This window comes from Agelaius phoeniceus, chromosome 20, assembly GCF_051311805.1.
Source record: "Agelaius phoeniceus isolate bAgePho1 chromosome 20, bAgePho1.hap1, whole genome shotgun sequence".
In the NCBI taxonomy this organism is placed as follows: domain Eukaryota; kingdom Metazoa; phylum Chordata; class Aves; order Passeriformes; family Icteridae; genus Agelaius; species Agelaius phoeniceus.
In genome coordinates, this window is record NC_135284.1 from 5,217,016 (window position 1) to 5,223,015 (window position 6,000).

The following is a 6,000-nucleotide window of genomic DNA, read 5'->3' on the forward strand; positions in this document are numbered from 1 at the left end:
AACACAGCTCAGGGGCCAAAAACTCCATTTCATACTTCAGCCATAGTCAGTCAAGTCAGATGAAGAAAACAGGTGATGCCTCAGGTTTTAACTTCTATATTTTTCAGATTCTGTGCTGCTCTAGGTGTAGCTCTGAGCTTCATATTAGGTGTTAGCAAGTTCCCTTCACAGGGTAGGCAGACAAAACAATCTTCTCCAGCTTGACCAAGGACAAGCTGCAGGCCCAAAAACTACAAACAACAGTTGTCACTGTGGGCCTTGGGCCTTCAAAGAGAGAAGAGCAGTTGTTGCTTGCAGTAAAGTTGTTTTTTGCATGAATGCAAGGAGTTCAGAGTAATCATTAAAGTCCGTGCTAAAAGCTTTCTGGCATAGAGCCCTGATGTTTTGAGCAGAAGCAGCAAAAGCAGCAGGCACTATCTCTTGCTCTTCATCACCATCATCTGCACCCCATTAGAGGGGCTTTTTATGCATAAATCATCCAATCAGCTAAAAACACGATTCTAAAACATTCTTTTTACACCAATCTGAACTTAATTCTAACGTACAAAAGTAATGTCAGTTCTTACACAAAACCTTACGTATGTAATTTTATGGATTTATGTAAATGGTACAATCTGTGGTCTTACCTAAAATCTGCATATATAATTTTATCTATTTACACAAACAGTTCTATCTATTCCATCTGGAAACCCAGGCAATGTCCCGCTATGTTTTTGTTATGTCTGGAGCTAAGTTCAACCAGGCTTTAGGGCCTTTTACTGGCTAACACAGTCTCCTAAGGCCCTTAAGATCTATTTCTATTTATTTAAAACTAAAACTTACACTTCTACTTCATGTCTGTGTGGCTGCATAATGTATTTCAGCTTCTCTAGAGGTTCTAATTCAAACCCTGCATTCTTTTCTCTCTCTGAGGGACTCAGGCTTTTATTTCATGCATTCCAACAAACAGTGAATTGAAGAGAGAAAAATCAGGAGGATGGGAGTGCATAACCTAAAGCTGTAATTGGACAATTAACTCCAATATGCAAATGGAGCAGAATTTATAAAAGTGAGAGGCCTCATGACTGATTGTGCATTTTGTGCCCATTTTGGTTCATCTTGGGTGCAGCCCTGGCTGGGCTCTTGTGCTGCCCAAGGTGGATCCATTGAGGAGGTGGATTTTAATAAATCTCTGCTTTATTTCTTTAGCTCCGTCCATCCTCTGCTCTAGCCCAGCCTTCTCAAGGCATCACAGGTTTGCAGAAACCACAGTGTGTGCTCAGCAGAGCCTCCCCTGGCACTGAATGTCCCCGGGGAGGCAGCAGAGGCAGCCAAAGTCAACAGGAGGCAGTGGAAGGGGAGGTGGCACCTCCAGCAGCCCCTCCCTTGAGAAGGAGCTCTCCCCTCTGCTGGCAGCAGGGATCTGAGCCAGGATGGCAACAAAAGGGACCCTGCAAGGCTCTGTGCCCAAAAACCCCACTGATGGAGTGTGGTGGTGTTCACAGGGCTGTCAGGATGAGGGTAGAGATGAGGATCTGACTCCATGTTTCAGAAGGCTGGATTGATTATTTTATGATATATATTATATTAAAACTATACTAAAAGAATAGAAGAAAAGGTTTCATCAGAAGGCTGGCTAAGAATAGAATAGAAAGGGAAGAATGATAACAAAGGCTTGTGTCTGGGACAGAGAGTCTGAGCCAGCTGGGCTGTGATTGGCCATTAATTAGAAACAACCACATGAGACCAATCCCAGATGCACCTGTTGCATTCCACAGCAGCAGATAATCAATGTTCACATTTTGTTCCTGAGGCCTCTCAGCTTCTCAGGAGGAAAAATCCTAAGGAAAGGATTTTTCATTAAGAGATGTCTGCGACAATGGAGCTTCATTTCACACCTGGAGCCCCCCAAAATCCGTGTGCAGCCACAGCCTCAGTCCTGCTGGTACACACAGCCTCCCTCCCAGCCCAAACCCCGCTGCCTGGCCCAAGGCTGATCCCAGAGCCTGTTCTTTCCTCTCATCTCTAAGTCTGAGCTACAGCAAGAAGCCAGCAAGGTCAGTTCACCTCTCCCAACAAAATGTCACTCTCCCCCAGAGTGACACGGCCACAAAAACAGAGCAGCCCACGCAGGATGGAGGGAGCAGTGCCCTGAAGGTCCTGACGCACGTGGAGAACCAAATCCAGCCCACCCCTGACTTTCCACCACTTTAAAAAAGGCTTTTTGTGCATTTTCAACCAGTTCCAAGCTGGCTGTTCATGCAGCAGCTTTGTCAGCCCAGGCTGCAGGAAGGCACCAGGAACCCCTCCAGGCCCATCCAGCCATTGTGGGGCACCCCCATGCCCATTCCCTCGGGATCCCAGTGGAATGGGGCACCCTGGAGGCACAAAGGAGGGGCAGGGCTGGCCAAGGAGGGGGATCTGCACAGCAACCACAGCCCTGAGTCAACAAACAAAGCCCAACCTTTGCCCTCCTGACACTCCTGCCAGCAGGGCAGGGAGTTCAGCCCCTGCTCCTGGTTGTTTGTGGCACACAGGATAAAGCCAGGGGGGAAAAATGAAAAAAAAAAAAAAAAAAATAAAAAAGGCAGGGGTGTGGGGTTTGAGCCTGTTAGCAGTGCAGAGCAAACAGCCCCAGGAGGAGCTGGATTTCTGTCCCTGAGGGATGCAAAGGCACCAGGAGCAGCCAGGGCAGCAGGGGATGAGCCCCAGGCTGGTGGAAGATGTGCAGATTCCTCAGGAGCTCCATCCCAGAGCCTCATTCCCTCCTGCACCTTCAAGGGTCTCCCGAGGCACAGACCCAAACCCCCCCTGCACACTCAGGATTTGCCAGGTGTGCTCAGCACATCCAAACCAAACCAAACCAAGCTGTGCCATGCTGGGAAATGCTGCTGTGCTGGCAGCCAGGGCTGTGCCAGCAGCTCTGGCACTGAAATGATTCTGCTAAACTCATCCCCAGAGCCACAGCCCAGGGCAAACTGCACATCAAGGGCTGTTTGTCTAAGGGGGTTTCTTCTTTTTCATTCACTCCTTTTCATGATATCTGATATTGATAAAAGTCCTTGAAGGGAAACAACTTCAGCTCGTGAGATCACAAAACCCAACAGCTCCTCCTCTGCTGCAAAATTCAGATTTAAGAATCAAAGTCCTCACTTCCACATCAAAAAGAAATTGAAGTTTTCAGTGCATTGTGCCAGGGAGCATCCCTAATAACCTGATGGAATTCTGACAGCAGATCCCTGAAATCAGAGAGGTTTGTCCTCAGTCCCAGGTGGGGGTACCCACCAAACCTCTTGGCACACCTGTTGTAAATATTACAGATTTTTTGCAGATCAAACTCATTCCCACTTCCAGGAACGAGTGGTTTTGCTGGAAGGTCCCGGTCTCTTTCCAGCCTACCTGGGCTGCCAAATCCTGCAGCTCACCCAGATTCTCACAGGAGAATTAATCTCCTTTTCCTAAGATGGAAAACCCCTTCCTGATCCCAGGTGTTGCCCAGTGCTCCCATCCTGAGCTGGGAATTCCACGTTAGATGAGTATGATCCAACATGGGACATTCCAAAGAGGATCTGCCCTTGGAGCCCTCCCTGAGTGGGAATTTTCTGAGTTCCCACAATCACTGCTGGGTTTGGGAGCTCTCACAGTGCACCTGAGACACCCAAACACAAAACCCCTTGGAATTCAGGGGTCCTTCCTCACCTGATAGGTTTTGGGGGAAAACCAGAGATTGAGCTGGGACCAAGCTCTGCTTCTCACCAAACCATCCTCCTCTGAAGGGCAGCCCAGGAATTCCCAATTTTTGTTGATTGGGATGGAATAATTGGGATTAATTTTAAATGTCAGTATCAGAGCCAGGCTGCTGCTGCTCACTGTGTGAAAAAGACTAAGGGAAATATTACTGTCAGTATGGCATTTAAAGGAATCCCAGAGTTAATGTGATTTTTATCTCTTCCTCCAAAAAGAAATTCTAAAAAAATCAACTTTACTGTAAGAGCCCAGCATCTGCAGCAAGAGGAGAGCAGTGAGTCTCAGCAATCCCTGGGGAAGGAGGCCAAATTGAAAAATGTGATTTTAAAAGGACAGAAAGCCATCCTCATCCCAAGCTTGATTCAATTGGGCTCTGACAGCAGACAGGGTGGAAATGCTGTGAGATGAAATTGCAGATGAACCAAACTCCAGATGAAAGGGGCCAATAAAATGATGAGAACCATCACGTGAGAGGTGTTTTGGAGGAGAAATGAAAGAATCTCAGGTAGAGGCATTCATGTTTCCTCCTGGCAGTGGATGAAATCTTCCTGTGTTCACCTTTGAATCAATTCCCTGCCTTTGGCCTCGGCTGCAAAAGGGAGAAGAATTGAAAAAATATCCCCAAAGCAAGGGGGAACCTGAGCAGGCAGAGAAATATTGCTGCAGTAGAGTCCTGAAATCTGCCCTGAGCTCTGGCATCTGATTTCAGCACGGCCCAGGGTCACAGAGGGGCCAGGGAGGAGGAAAATAAAACTGCTCCCCACGTGGGAGCAAAAGTGACCACAGAGGGGACAGAGCTGCCAAAATCCCCAAAGCACCACGAGGAAAATGAAAATTTCCTTCTGAATTATTAATTTGCTGCACCTCATCCCTTTCATGGCACTGAAACCACTGGACCTGTACAAGCATTTTTAGAAGAAAATAATTCACATTCAAAACAAACCCAAGTCCCCTTCCCAGCAATTCGGCTGCCACAGATGGAAATTGGGATTTTTCATGGCCAAACCAATTTAATTCCTAAAATGTTCCCCCAACCCCAACAGCAGCTCCTGCTCCTCCTCCACTGCCCTCAGCAGGCACAGGAGGGTCCCTCCAATGCTCCTTCATGAAGATTTTAACTCTAAAAAATTGAAATTCCAGCAAAGGTTTTGCTGATTTCTCAGAGAATTAATGGGGGAATTTCTTGGTTTAGGTTTTGGAGTGGTGGTTGTTCATTTGTTTGGAGGTTTGTTTGCCACTAATGGGTGTTTATTAGTTTAATCCAATCAGAAGAGCAGAAAAATGCTTGTTAGATTCCAGAAGTGTTCCCTCACTCCAAAGGGATGGGCTGTGGAGGGGTTTGCTGGGGTCCTGGAAAAGGGATCCTAAGGGGAATGTGGAAAAGGGATCATGGGAAAAAGGATCTTGGAAAAAGGGATCATGGAAAAAGATCATGGGAAAGGGAATGTGGAAAAGGGATCATGGAAAATGGATCCTGGAAAAGGAATCATGGAAAAGGGATCTTGGAAAAAGGGATCAGAGAAAAGGGATCATGGGAAAATGGATCTTGGAAAAAGGGATCATGGAAAAGGGATCCTGGAAAGGGATCATGGGAAAGGGAATGTGGAAAAGGGATCATGGAAAAGGGATCTTGGAAAAGGGGATCATGGGAAAAGGGATCAGTGAAAAGGGATCCTAGAAAGGGGTCCTGGGAAAAGGATCCTGGCAAAGTGACCCTAGAAAAGAGATCCTAGAAAAGAGATCCTGAAAAAGGGATTCTGGCAAAGTAATCTTCGGAAAGGGATCCTGAAAAACTGATCCTGGAAAGGGATCCTGGCAGAAGGATCATGAGAAGGGATCTTGGAAAGGGCTCTTGCCAAAGGAATCCTGCCCAAGCAGTGCCCGGGAGCAGGGCTGGTCCTGGGGGGTTCCCTCTCCCAGGGATCCCTGCTCACATCCCAGCCTGGATCTGGGGCTGGGGCCTGCCAGGGCATGCACAAAACTCCAGGAAAAATCCAAAGCTCCCCAAAGTGTCAGCTCCCAAATGCACAGTTCCCCATCCCAAATCCTCTCTGCACAGCTCCCCAAAGCTCCCTGCCCTATTTCCCTGCCAAAGCCTCTCTGGGCAATGCTGCTCCCTGCACCCCAAAGAAAATTCCCCAAGGAATTCCCAATCCTGCTGGAAGGGAAGCAAAGGGTGGCGTTTCCAGATGACTCCAGAAAAACTCCTGGCAGCTTTAAGCTCGTGCTAAACAACTTTTGGCCAGTGTGTAAACAGACTTTGGGCTTTATAAA